The sequence below is a fragment of the Haliotis cracherodii genome, unplaced genomic scaffold (genome assembly GCF_022045235.1).
Source record: "Haliotis cracherodii isolate W230 unplaced genomic scaffold, xgHalCrac1.p SCAF_22, whole genome shotgun sequence".
In the NCBI taxonomy this organism is placed as follows: domain Eukaryota; kingdom Metazoa; phylum Mollusca; class Gastropoda; order Lepetellida; family Haliotidae; genus Haliotis; species Haliotis cracherodii.
Window position 1 is genome coordinate 12,410,180 of NW_027266278.1, and position 14,086 is coordinate 12,424,265.

Here is a 14,086-nt window from a genome sequence, read left to right on the forward strand (position 1 = left end):
CGAAAGGAAAAAAAATCACCTATCGATTCTGGACATTATGCACCTGTACTGACCGAGGTGATGGGTGCCATTATTTATTTCATTTTTTAACGACAAAAAGTGGCATGATCACTTTGCTATAATCTCAAAGAAAAAGCGTCTTATAGAAACTTGCTAATATCTGTAGGAACATTGTAAGAAATTTAAATCCATCAACAACAATAATGCAATTCAATCTTGGGCCTACAGCCATTATTATAGTTGCCCCACCTTCAACGACATTTGATTGTTTTGCTTCATCTTCCAGAGGCAGGGGCGTTAACTGACAATAATAGTCCAGTTTGCACCCTTGCCGAACTAGGCTGGAATTTCCAGGCTCGATCGTAGCGCCATCAGCGGCTATATCGAGTTATGTCCATAATTTGTCCCTCCCATTGACCAATCAGATTCGTCCTCTCATATTACTTGCAATCGCTTCAAACAAAATGGCGGCGCCCAGTCAAGACCATCTGATAGATAATGAAGATCTATATTGTAATGTAACGGGCCTTACCTCGTGAAGTGCATCAGATCACTTGAGCACCTTGAATGCAAGCATGAAAAGATTTGCAAAATATCTGTCGACGCCCAGTTGGCGGTACATATGCTTTGCAAATCCTTCTGTCAACGGAAATCTGCACGTTGAAATCCATATTGTTTACGAACCGGAAGTCTAGAACTTTACGCGATTTTGATTGGACTTTGCGTAGACTCGTTACACCAGCGAAAACTCCGGAAGTCCAGTCTAGTGGAATCTGGACTTTTATAGTCAGTTAACGCCCTTGCCTCGGGAAGACGGTTTTGCTAAGCACCTTTCATGTTATATCGGTAATGACAGTTTGACCTTCGACGTTTTGGGGCTTTGGTACCAGTGTATCCAACATATCGATCCTAAAAACCGATCCTAAAAACGCAAGTTTCAGATTTTTCAAGGACCAGGGCCGCGCTCCATGAAGAGATCCAAGCGCCACGAAAGCCGTGAGTTTATGATAGATTATGGGAGTTGCGATAGCCTTAGCGCTACGATAACTTTGTGGGACGACACCCGATCAAAAATGACCAATCAAGGACTTGGCCAATTCCATCAAAAAAGGAAAGCTCTGACATGGTCAAACTGAAGACGACCAACATATAACACAGTTCTTACCTTGTCCAACAAACACAGACAACATATCCTCACTGCTTCTCTGAGGCCTGTTTCCGCAAAAATATGACTAAGGATTTTAGCTATAAGGACACAACACATTTATCGCCGAATAGGCCATTCCTCGTTTGTGTGATGAGAAACTAGATTAATGCAGTCGCCTTGTGATTGTCAACAGCTTGTAACGAGGCTTTAACGAGATGTTTGATTAAGGACTGAACCGGATGTAGGATCCGGAAAAGACAGACGATTGTACGCGCACGTGCTTGATTAGCACGTGCCGACCGGGACATAAAGACGGCATTATACGCCTGTTTCTGACCCGATGGCTAATCACAACAAGCTTCCTGAATGGGATAGTGACGACGTGGATTTGTCCAGCCTAAGCGAAGGTGGGAATTAACCTCCGCCACAGGCATATTGAGAGTCTGAGTCCATAGGACCTCGGTCACCACGGACAGGAATCCATTAGGTTGGTTGGTTGGTTGGTTTGTTGTTTAACGCCGCACTCAGCAATATTCCAGCTATATGACGGCGGTCTGACCAGACAATCCAATGATTAACCTCATGCGCATCCATCCACGCAATTGGGATCGATGACATGCGTCAACAAGGTCAGCGACCCTAACCACCCGATCCCGTTAGTCGCCTTTTACGACAAGCATAGTCACCTTTTACGGCAAGCATGGGTTGCTGAAGACCTATTCTACCCCGGAATCGTCACGGGTCGAATCCATTAGGACTAGTTATTTCATGTTCATGTGCGTCATGTGATAGTCATATGATATTCATGTGATAGTCACCTGCACATTACGAATCCATTAGGACTAGAAATGTGCAGGTAACTATCACATGACTATCATATGACTATCACATGACGCACATGAACATGAAATGACTGTTTCCGTTAAATTTTGGCTTCAAATTCAGTAACTGTTGCATACATCACTTCTTGATCCGTTGAGCAAAGAAAGATATGTTGTCACAAACGGCCGACTTGTTAAACGAACTATGTGCGACGGGATCTGGCGTTACATGTTTAACAGTGAATTACAGTAAACTACGGTTGTAACGAACTCAACGGGACCACTAATTTTAGTTCGTTATTACCGTAGTTCGTTATAAGCATATATACAGCATAACTACAGCAAATAGTCGGGACAAAAAGTAAGTTCGTTATATCCGTCAGTTCGTTATAAGGGTGTTCGTTATAAACGTAGTTTAATGTATTACAATAGCACTACTCTATTGCTGCCTTGTGGTAGTTTGCAGGTTGCGGAGGCCTAATGAAGCCGAGTTGCGGGAAGACACTAAAATTCTCAACCGGAGTGGGTGAGTTGGGTATAACGCCGCTTTGACAAAGCAGAATCGATTCATCCCGCCTGAAGAACATTGCTTTAATACACTAACTGTATTTATGACCCACAATAATTCTATGCTGCTATGTGTCATGCGCAGGTATGTTATTCCAATGAAACCAAATTGTGCATCATGTATTTGCATCCCACTGTATGTTGATGTTGATGTCGCACTCAGCAATAATCCAGCTATATGGGGGCGGTCGGGTAGCCTAGTGGTTAAAACGTTCGCTCGTCACGCCGAAGACCCGGGTTCGATTCCCGACATGGGTACAATGTGGGAAGCCCATTTCTGGTATCCCCCGCCGTGGCATTGCTGGCATATAACTAAAAGCGGTGTAAAACCATACTCACTCACTCCAGCTATATGACGGCGACCTGAAACTAACCGTGTATGAGTGAATGAGTGAGTATGGTTTAGCGCCGCTTTTAACACCATTCCAGTTATATCGCTGCGTGTCAGCTTAATGTGGGGGAAAGCCCGAAGTGATGCAGGTCTTAGACGTTTACCACTTCGGTGAAACCCACGAGCACGGGTATGGTGATAAACCTAGAAACTTAATCGGGGCGAACCAGGATTCGAACCACAATCATAGGTTTCTGGCATGCCCAAGGGACGCAACTCTGCACAGCAAATCGCGGCGCCTTAGACGACTGGGCCACCCGTGCCCCCTAACCGTGTATGGACCCGATTGGTATTATGAGCAATACATGACGCAATCGGGCGTACGATGTCACTCAATCAACAAAGTCATCCAGCGTTACCATCAGGTTAAGTTGCCTCGTACGACTATCATAGTTTCTATGGGACTCTGTGGGGACTTTTGGACTATCAGAGGCAATCATACTGCTGGACAACTAAAGAATACGTTTGTCTATTTGTTCGTTTCGGGGAGGACATGTTTACCCCTTTCGCGAACACCTGTTGCCATCACTAAATTTCAGTGATCCATTCATATCATTTTCCCTAGGTTGCCTTTTACGCCCGATGGAATCTGTTTTGGCAGATAGTCGCGACTGATTATTCTCTGACTTTGACGATTTATATTTTTCAAAAAGACTTAATTACTTTAACATATTTACATTACATGTACATTAATCTTCTAAGTAGTATAAACGAGAATTCTACCATGAATTTGGAATTTACTCGATTCTGATTGGTCAATCAGAGGCTATTAAATCACAATAAATCCCCTCTGATTGAAACAGCTGGTTTGACGGCCGCATCACCGTGGAAGCTCATATTCACAGAATAGTACTATTTTCAGTCATTGTCGGTAGGCATATTCAAATAATTATATCTACAATAACAGGTTACGAAATGCACAGATGCGATCACTACAATATTCAAAGGATGTGTGGCAATACATTTCATGCAGAAAAACACGACAGAAATAAACAAAGGGAATGTATTTACGTTTTGGAGACAACAGAGTGCTTGGAGTTTTGGCGCTTTTCTATATACGACTGTGACGTCATATTTTTGGCGTCACAGTGAGCGATATGACGTCATAATGGTGATGCGCGGTGATGATCGATAACCCACTCAAAACACTGAACTCAACCCATGCCGCTTCACTCAGTATATTTTCTAACACCAAAGAGTTCGCGCTAAATTTAACATTTGAAACCTCACGCTGCGCTTTCGGTTCCAAATTCAATTTAGCGGGATTAAATCTACAGGTAACCTAGCTCTACATTGAAAACACAGTATGTTTATCTCCATTCTACCATGACTAAATAAGACGCGAACTCTTTGGTGTTAGTAAATATACTGAGTGAAGCGGCATGGGTTGAGTTCAGTGTTTTGAGTGGGTTATCGATCTGAATTACGGAATCACCGAACAAAATATGAAGCTGTATGTACTCAAGCAGTTTGTTTACACCGTAATACTTCACTCGAACATATGACAGGCATTGAAAGTATATAAGCACGGCAACTTGGTAAGCTAACATAAGGTGGGCATCCCTAAAGAAAACAAAGCAAGCTTTGCAACGCTTTCGCTCTACATCGGACATTACCATTATGACGTCATATCGCTCATTGTGACGCAAAAAATATGACGTCACAGTCGTATATAGAAAAGCGCCAAAACTCCAAGCTCTCTGTTGTCTCCAAAACGTAAATACATTCCCTTTGTTTATTTCTGTCGTGTTTTTCTGCACGAAATGTATTGCCACACATCCTCTGAATATTGTAGTAACCGTATCTGTGCATTTTGTAACCTGTTATTGTAGTTATAATTATTTGAATATGCCTACCGACAATCACTGAAAATAGTACTATTCTGTGAATATTAGCTTCCGCGGTGATGCGGCCGTCAAACCAGCTGTTTCAATCAGAGGGGGTTTATTGTGATTTAATAGCCTCTGATTGACCAATCAGAATCGAGTAAATTCCAAATTCAGGGTAGAATTGTTAATGCCACACAAACACAGTCGCAGAAGGCACTAGTTATGCCTTCGGGACTGGTAATGACTTCGCGATTCTAAATCCTGCTGGGGGTTCACATATTTTATAAAATTATTCAATCTTCAGATTAAAAATAAAGAAAAAATCAGTCACTGCCCAGCGGTGTCTAATAACTGAGTTATAGCTAGGCCTGGGTAAAAACAACGGCGCTATGGATTAAATTGAATAAAGTGATGTATGACTAACATGATAATAGAAGAGCGCCATGGTTGTTATATTGGCGGCATTAAATCGGCACACACACAGTCTAGGTTCAGACTCTTGTGTTAACCAAAATTCCGTCAATACCGGATTCTGACTAATCCGGATTCGTGTCAATAACATAAATGTATATACCTTGATAAACAGTTTTTGTTGAAACCTTATCCCCTACATCTGTCCCTATCCCCTATCCCCTATCTCCCTAATCGGAAGCGATGCCTATCCCGGACTTGAAGTTGCGTCCGCAGGAAGCGCATAATTGGAGTTAGTAGGTTAACAACGTCGGTTTTGTATGACTTGAATCAAATATGATTTGGTTGGTTGGTTTGTCGTTTTACGCTGCACTCCAATATTCCAGCTATATGACGGCGGTCTGTAAATAATCGAGTCTGGACCAGACAATCCAGTGATTAATATCATGAGCATCGATCCACGCAATTGGGATCGATGACATGCATCAACCAAGTCAGCGAGCCTGACCACCCGATCCCGTTAGTCGCCTCTTACGACAGGCATAGTCGCCTTTTACGGCAAGCATGGGTTGCTGAAGACCTATTCCATCCCGGAATCTTCAGGAATCAAATATGAGCTTAAGTACAATACTTATTTACTCTAACCTACAATTTCCATCCTTTATCTAATTACTAACGTCCTCTCATTTGAAAATAATCACCAAACCCAACGAAAATCTGAACGATTTATCGAAGTCCATCGAACCCGGGGAACATCCGGCTTAGAATTGGTCCTCGTCAACCCATGCGTATCAAAAGAGGCGGCTAATTGGGCTGGTCAAGTTCGTATAGTACCCCGTTGATGGTCATTATGTCAATCACTGGATTGTGTGGTCTAGATTCGATTATTAACGGATCTCCGTCGTATAATTGGAATATTGATGTGCGGCGTTAAACAACAAACAAACAAGCAAACCAAAGTCCATCAAGGACCATCCAATTTCAGACATGTATTTTATGTTACATATATTAGACGGTTATGGGCAAGCCCTGCCACTCAAGATAAAAACCTAATATTTGATTATGACACGCCCCCTACGTTAGTACATAACCTTATCAAAGTAACTCTATAGTAGGCATATTGATCTCACTAGGGCCAGGGGCATGACTTGGAGCACTGATTCCGTCATAAAGCTAGCCGATGTCCCATCATTTCATCAATGAATGATAAGTTCGATACAGCCCATCGAAAGGGCCGTAAGCATCCCATGTGACGTTATTTATTCCTCAGCACGTTCCCGGGGGGAAGGCGACATCTAATGTTCATATTACTGTACAGGAAAAGCTTATTTGAACTTCAACAATCGCAGTCATGCGCTCTGATGAATTTTGACAGTTACTAAATCCGGGCACTGACAAGATGGCCTCCTGTGGTCCGAGCCTGGCTGAGTAGCCTACTTCCGTCGAGGTTGTGCGTCGGGGGTAAATTAGATTCATGTTGTTCCGGTGAATTGAAGGCAAACCGATGTAGTGAGGTGGAATTGATTTAAAGCTTAAATGCATCAGGTTCGTTGGTGGCTTTGGTGATATCACAAGTTCTGAGAAGAATATTCATTGGACAGGTTCAAGTTGGATAGGAAGTGGAATGCATGTTTCTTGATTTTCTTGATTGGCTTGGATTATGCCTGCTTGCTTGACAGAGGAGGAAGACATGATTGCACGAACGTTAAGAAAACATTAATGTTGGGAACTCAAGGTGTTGAGTAGGCTTTTGTAACGAGTAATTAATTTGCAACGGATGAACTAGGGTTTCTTTGGTTTAAGATAATTTTTTTTCCTTCTTTTGTCTGCTTTGGCTCGGTGAACCCATGGTGAGAAGGTTCCTTGGTCAATACCAACGTTGATTAATGGCCATTCCTTATTTTATGTATTAGACCGCCTCCCGTGGACTCGTATTGGAGCGTCATCCCGGTTAGCGGAAGGTCCGGGGTTCGATCCCCGGCCGCGTCATACCAAAAGACGTTAAAAGGTGGTACTTGTTGTTATGCTGTCTGGCGCTCGGGGCCAAAACAAGGACTGGTCGGCTCGGAGTCAGTATACCGTGTCTGAGTGGGGTATTCATGTTAAATTGTGGCATGGTATCTCAGTTGGCAAGAACTATAAAATCGGCATTAGCCCGTACAACCAGCCAAACACACGCACGCTCAAAGCGCAATAATCTTTAACGCGACGTTAAACCCCTTTTCACCTCACCTCAACTCACCTACTCCATGTATTTCAGACATGTATCAATGCAATTCATCTTCGCATTTAGGGTTGATAACCCCACATGGAAAGCTGTCATGTCCTTGAAAGAGAAAGTCTTTATCTCACTCTTAGAAATTTACGAGTAGGTGCGTCACACAATATACTTGTGCCTGGACTCGAGTTTCGGGCGTGACGAGCGGCAGCTAGAACCACCCAGACACCTAACGCCCACTACAGGGTGTCTACGTTACTTTCAACCAATTCCTTCTTTTCATCACCGGCGGCGAAAGGTTTAAACGACCAGCTAACATTTGTTTTACGATTATTCAACTCCTTTAACCAGAGCGTAGGCTGCATTAAACATAAATGCTTCAAAGTCACATTTGTCTCAAAAGTGACGAGTGAAAAATGTCTCTTTTACATACGAGTATTTTAATTGAAAACAAACGTGACGACGGAAGAACACATTATACATTTTGGCTTTGTCACATCGACATCAGCAACACCAACGACCACACCAACGACAAAATAGCTTCCACAACACCAAAGAAAGAGAACTCAGAACAATTGTCCAGGGACGCACCATACTATGATGTCAAGGTCAAGCAAACAAATACCAACGTCAACGGCGTCACCCTACGCCGGACAAACAACAAAAACAATCAATACTGACATTTGACCCAACCACTCGCGATAACCTCAGCACACCACCCCAACGCACTCTGATACAGGGCCAAGTTCTATCTGATACTCCCCGTGAGAGGATATGTAAGACCACTTCATTCAAAGTAATTTATCTATCACTGTTTTTAAACGTAGAATATTTGTATATTTAATGTTCGGCTAATCTCGTCAACATTCGCCAATAACTAAAGGAATGGTGTAAATCCTGCTAGGGAACCTTGTAGGTAGCTAAGGTACTGTAAGTCCCCTTGATCCCTAGTATGGTGGCCTAACTTTAGTTGTTGGTGATTAATAGCCTGTTTTTATAATGTGTCGTCTGTTGTAATCAAATCATTTTATTGCTCTAAAACTAGTTTTACACTTATGATCTGTGATATATTGCTGGCTGTTATACTGTCCTTCGTTGTCAGCTTTTATATCAATCTATAATATAACTGCATAACTTGTTCAAGTCACGATATGGCTGAAATATTGCCGATGTGACTTTAAATTAACTCACTCACTCACTCACTCACTCACTCACTCACTCACTATCTGATACTGTTTATTCGGTGTCATCAGGAAGGGTTTTCTGTAACCTGTTGGTAATCACTTTCGCTGGCTGACTGCACCGATGTAATTGCTTTTATGGCCATCGGGCAAACCATGCAAAGCAGAAGAAGCAAAACAGGCCCGACTGTCATCCTGCCGTACTGATCACCTTAAATACGTGATTGCTCTAACTAATAGCTTGGAGGTCGTATTTGATGCTGTTCGGCCAATTAAAATGACTCTATTATGTATACCACATTATCTATAAATACACCTTGACTTCAATTCAATTCAATTCTTTATTGTATGAAAGGCCCATATACAACGGAGTTACATAACATATTTTATAAAATACAAAGTCAAGGTAACAATTCACTTCGTAACAAAAATGCATTATGTATGTACACAGCCAGTTGATGTTGTGTTATAAGATCCTTGCAAGACAGTAATAAAGACAATCTTTTAGCATTAAAATGAGATAGAGACCACTGCGGTAAGTACTTGTTTCTTAGATTTTCGTATATAGGGCAAATAAACATGAAATGGTATTCATCTTCGACAACAATGTCACAAAATGGGCATAATCGTATCGATTTCTCAATAGATGAAAATCTCCCTGTGTTAATTTTTAGATCATTCAGGCCAAGTCTAAAACGAATAAGGGTGTTAAGAGAATTCCTGTACCGTAAATTTGATAAATAAGATTCTGGTTCAAGCAATGACTTGAATTGGCGATAAGTATCATATCTTGAACTTTCATAAATATCTGAAAACTTGAAAACTGTATTAGCTAAGCTAAGGCAATTATGAAACCCCTTCGGGAACTACAGGCGGTTTGGTACGTTTGAAAATGTTTCATAGATATGATCGATTATCCACGAAGATGTCTTCCGGCGTGGAATGCAATGTAATCCTCGAAGATTGGCGTATTGCAGAAAACTGTATACACGTACATATACACATTGGTGAGTGGCAGTATGCTTGTGTCTTCTAACCGACTACATTAAGGTGAGGTGAGGTGAAATGAGGTTTAACGTCGCGTCCAAGATTAGTGTGTGTGTATGTGTGTGTGTGTGTGTGTGTGTGTGACTGCTTGTACTAGTCCGGACTGATGCCGATTTATAGTGCTAGCTCACTGAGATACCATGCCGCAGTTTAACATGAATACCCCACTAAGACACAATATACTGACTCCGAGCCGACCAGTCCTTGTTTTAGCCCCTTAATGCCGAGCGCCAGACGGGATAACAACAAGTACCATCTTTTAACGTCTTTTGGTATGACGCGGTCGGGGATCGAACCCCGGACCTTCCTCTCTCCGGGCGGACGCTCTACCACTAGACCTCGGAGGCGGTCTGACTACATCAAGCATTTCATGTATAATCTGGGGGCGTGGGTGGTCCAGCAATTCGCCGTGCAGATTGGGTCCCGTACGCGTGCCATAAATTCATGATCGTGGTTTAAATCCCAGTTCGCCGCGATTATGTGACTAGAATTGCCAGCACCGTACCTGAATTCGTAGGTTTCACCAAAGGGGTAGACTTCAAAGACTTGCATCATGTTTCCTGTGGGTCGATGCTCATGATGTCAACCACTGGATCGTCTGGTCCAGACTCGAATATTTACAGACCACCGTCACATAGCTGGAATACTATTCTTAAATCAGTTCACGATTTCATTGTCAAAAGCAAAAGATTTGAGTAGCTTAATTTTATGCATGTAGTAATGGAAAACTGCTATATCTAATTTTCACAGACACCACTTGTATTGGATTCATATATTTCATTTGTGCATTATGTATGTTTATGTTTAGCACTATCTTACATATAATCTGATATATAACCAGATGTTGTAAAGTTATTACCTGGAGAGGTATTTACATAAGCAAGTTCTGCATGTTTACCGATCCAGATTTCTTTTGAAATAAAAATAGGTTTAAACAACATAGCTGGGATATTGCTGAGTGGGACAACAAACAAACAAACAAACAAACGGAGTTTCCTCCCACATCACCCTGACACATTAGGATGTAACTGAAATACTGTACCCGGCAACTCAACTCACTCACACTCAATTTCTCTCACGTAATACGCCCCCGACAAATGCACAACTAGTACTGTCCCCTGGATTAATGCAAATCTATATATATCAGTACATTCGCAGCATTTATTAAGACCTCAATGTTCAAACACATGGACATGTGTGTCATTGATACGGGCAAGATTATTATCATATTGAGAAGAATGTTATATCTATTTCGGAATCAACACGATCATTTATAATACAGATCCTTTACTTCAGTTTTATCAACTGCTAATGTCTTCAGTGCAGGATTCTTACTTCAGTGAATGTCTCTTTTCACAAATTTCATTAATCCACAAAAAAAGATGGAAGAAGGCATAAATGAAATATTTCACGCTCTTATAATCAAAAACATGATTAGGTCGACATTTGCCCATCTTCTCGAGAAAAAAAGGATTTTCGCCTAAAAGAGATCTGGAGAAGATAAAAGGTTTAGTTGAGGATATACGATTTCGAATCTAATAGGCATCATATCGCCCTGTTGGACACTGAGTGGATGTCGTTACATGTCCCTGACGTGTCACTAATGGTACAAATGAAAGTTATTAAAATTAGAGTTTACATTAGAAACAGGGTATGCTTGTGTGATAAATGTACACTGAAACCAGGCGAGGCTTGTGTGATGAATGTTCACTAGAAACAGACGATGCCTGTGTGTCGAATGTTCACTAGAGGCAGGAGAAGTTTGTGTGATGAATGTACACAAGAACCAGACGATGCTTGTGTGATGAATGTTCACTGGAAACAAACGATGCCTGGGTGATGAATGTTCACCAGAGGCAGGAGATGTTTGTGTAATGAATGTTCACTAAAACCAGGCGATGCTTGTGTGTCGAATGTTCATTAGAAACAAACGATGCCTGTATGTCGAATGTTCACTAGAGGCAGGAGATGCTGGTGTGATAAATGTACACTCGAACCAGGCAATGCTTGTGTGATGAATGTACACTAGAAACAGGATATGCTTGTATGATAAATGTTCACTAGAACTAGGCATGCTTATGTGATGAATGTACACCAGGAAGAGTCAATGCCTGTGTGATGAATGTTCACTAGAACCGGACGATGCTTGTTTGTCGAATGTTCTCTAGAAACAGGCGATGCTTGTGTGATGAATGTTCGCCAGAAACAGGATATGCTTGTGTGATAAATCTTCACTAGAACCAGACGATGATTGTGGGATGAATGTTCACTAGAAACAGGATATGGATTGTGTGATAAATGTTCACTAGAACCAGGCGATGCTAGTGTGATAAATGTGCACTAGCACTAGGAGATTCTTGAACGATGAATGTTTACTGGCAACAGACGATGCCCGTATGTCGAATGTTCACTAGAACCAGGCGATGCTTGTGTGATGAATGTTCACTAGAGGCAGCAGACAATGGTGTGATGCATGTTCACTAGAGGCAGCAGACAATGGTGTGATGCATGTTCACTAGAGGCAGGATATGCTGGTGTGATGCATGTTCACTAGAGGCAGGATATGCTGGTGTGATGAATGTTCACGAGAGGCAGGATGTGCTGGTATGATGCATGTTCACTAGAGACAGGATATGCTGGTGTGATGAATGTTCACGAGAGGCAGGAGATGCTTGTGTGATGAATGTACACTAGAATCCGGAGATGCCATCTGTGTTCGACATGACTGTTATTTGCAAAACAAGGATACAATATTCCAGGAATGATGTATTGCTTGCTAGATCTAGGGTAACCAGGGTGAGTCATAAAGACATAAGTCAACATCTGCTCGGTGGTAAACTGATAGTAAGCACATGTTTATTGATGGACAAATCAGTAGCAAAAACGCGTCAGTGTAAACCGTTCCGCAAATTTGTTATTGTTACGTTTGAAGGTTGTTCGGAACCCATGACGTGTCCTACAATTACTCGACAGGGAAATAGCAGCTGTCCAAATAGATTTTACGAGACAGAGCTTTGGTATATTGTCAGGGTCCATTCGTCTCAATTATTTGATATCTGTGAACTGTCAAAGACGACGTTTCTCTCTTCCCTTCCTGGTATTTTGTATTGGTAAACGATAGACACGTACCAGGCAGTCAAATGTATTCCGTGTTTTGAAGCCAATATGGTGTGTTTCATGTTACGTTAATGCAAATATCATACGTAATACATGACAGGGAAACTACATCGAACATTAAGAATGGCAACATAATTATGACACTTTTACCGGAAAATCTCCGTGCCTTTCTTGCTACACTATAACTTGACAGTGAATTACAATTTAGAGATGCATTGTTTTAACATCACTTGCAAGCAGCGAACTATTACAGAGAATGATGACGTTATGCATGGGCTCCATGACGAGTATGTGTACAGGAACGGTGGTAAATGACGTTTTGTTTCTTGTAGGATTGGTTGGTTGGTTGGTTTGTTGTTTAACGCCGCCCTCAGCAATATTCCAGTTATATGACGGCCGTCTGTAAATAATCGAGTCTGGACCAGACAATCCAGTGATTAATATCATGAGCATCGATCCACGCAATTGGGATCGATGACATGCATCAACAAAGTCAGCGAGCCTGACCACCCGATCCCGTTAGTCGCCTTTTACGACAAGCATAGTCACCTTTTACGGCAAGCATGGGTTGCTAAGACCTATTCTACCCCGGTGTCTTCGATTCCGACTATATCAAGAGCATGTGTTTATGAATCACTATCAAATAGTGATGACACCAGGTGTTTGCGAAAAGGTGAGCGTGTCAGCTTAATGAGGGAGGAAAGCCTGAAGTGATGCAGGTCTTAGTTTACCATTTTGGTGAAACCCGCGAGCGCGGGTATCGTGCTGACAAACCTAGAAACATAATCGGAGAAAACTGTAACCACTAACACATGCCATCGTCCCCATCAAGGAGTGTTGAGAAAATGCCCGTGCGGAGTTACATCTCTTAGCTTTGCCAGGACCCGCTGCGTTGTTCTCCTTTGTGTTATTGCTGGACGTTGAACGTAAGGTCAATTGGTCTACAGCCCAGACTACAAACTATACATAGTTGCGTCCATTAACCATGCCAGAATCCGACAGCCATGGGTTTAAATACCACCTTTAACCCGATTGTGATCCCTGTGAGCGTCCTAACTTTGGTTAAACCAAGTAGTTAATTAACACCCACGGCCTGCAGTACTTTCTATCAAATGAATATGGCTTTCTTTGACAAGTCATAAAGGTATCATGTCCCGACTAAAGGGATAACTTGGCCAGGTAGTACAAAATACGCAGGTTCATTTACATGAATATCATAAACTAGTATATACTCATCGCCAATAGAAACGCGAACCGTAGAAACATGTGGAGAAGTATGTACGTTGAGAAGAGATTGTTTCCAAAGGTTGGTTGTTTTGTTTAACGCCGCACTCAGCAATATTCGAGCTATATGACG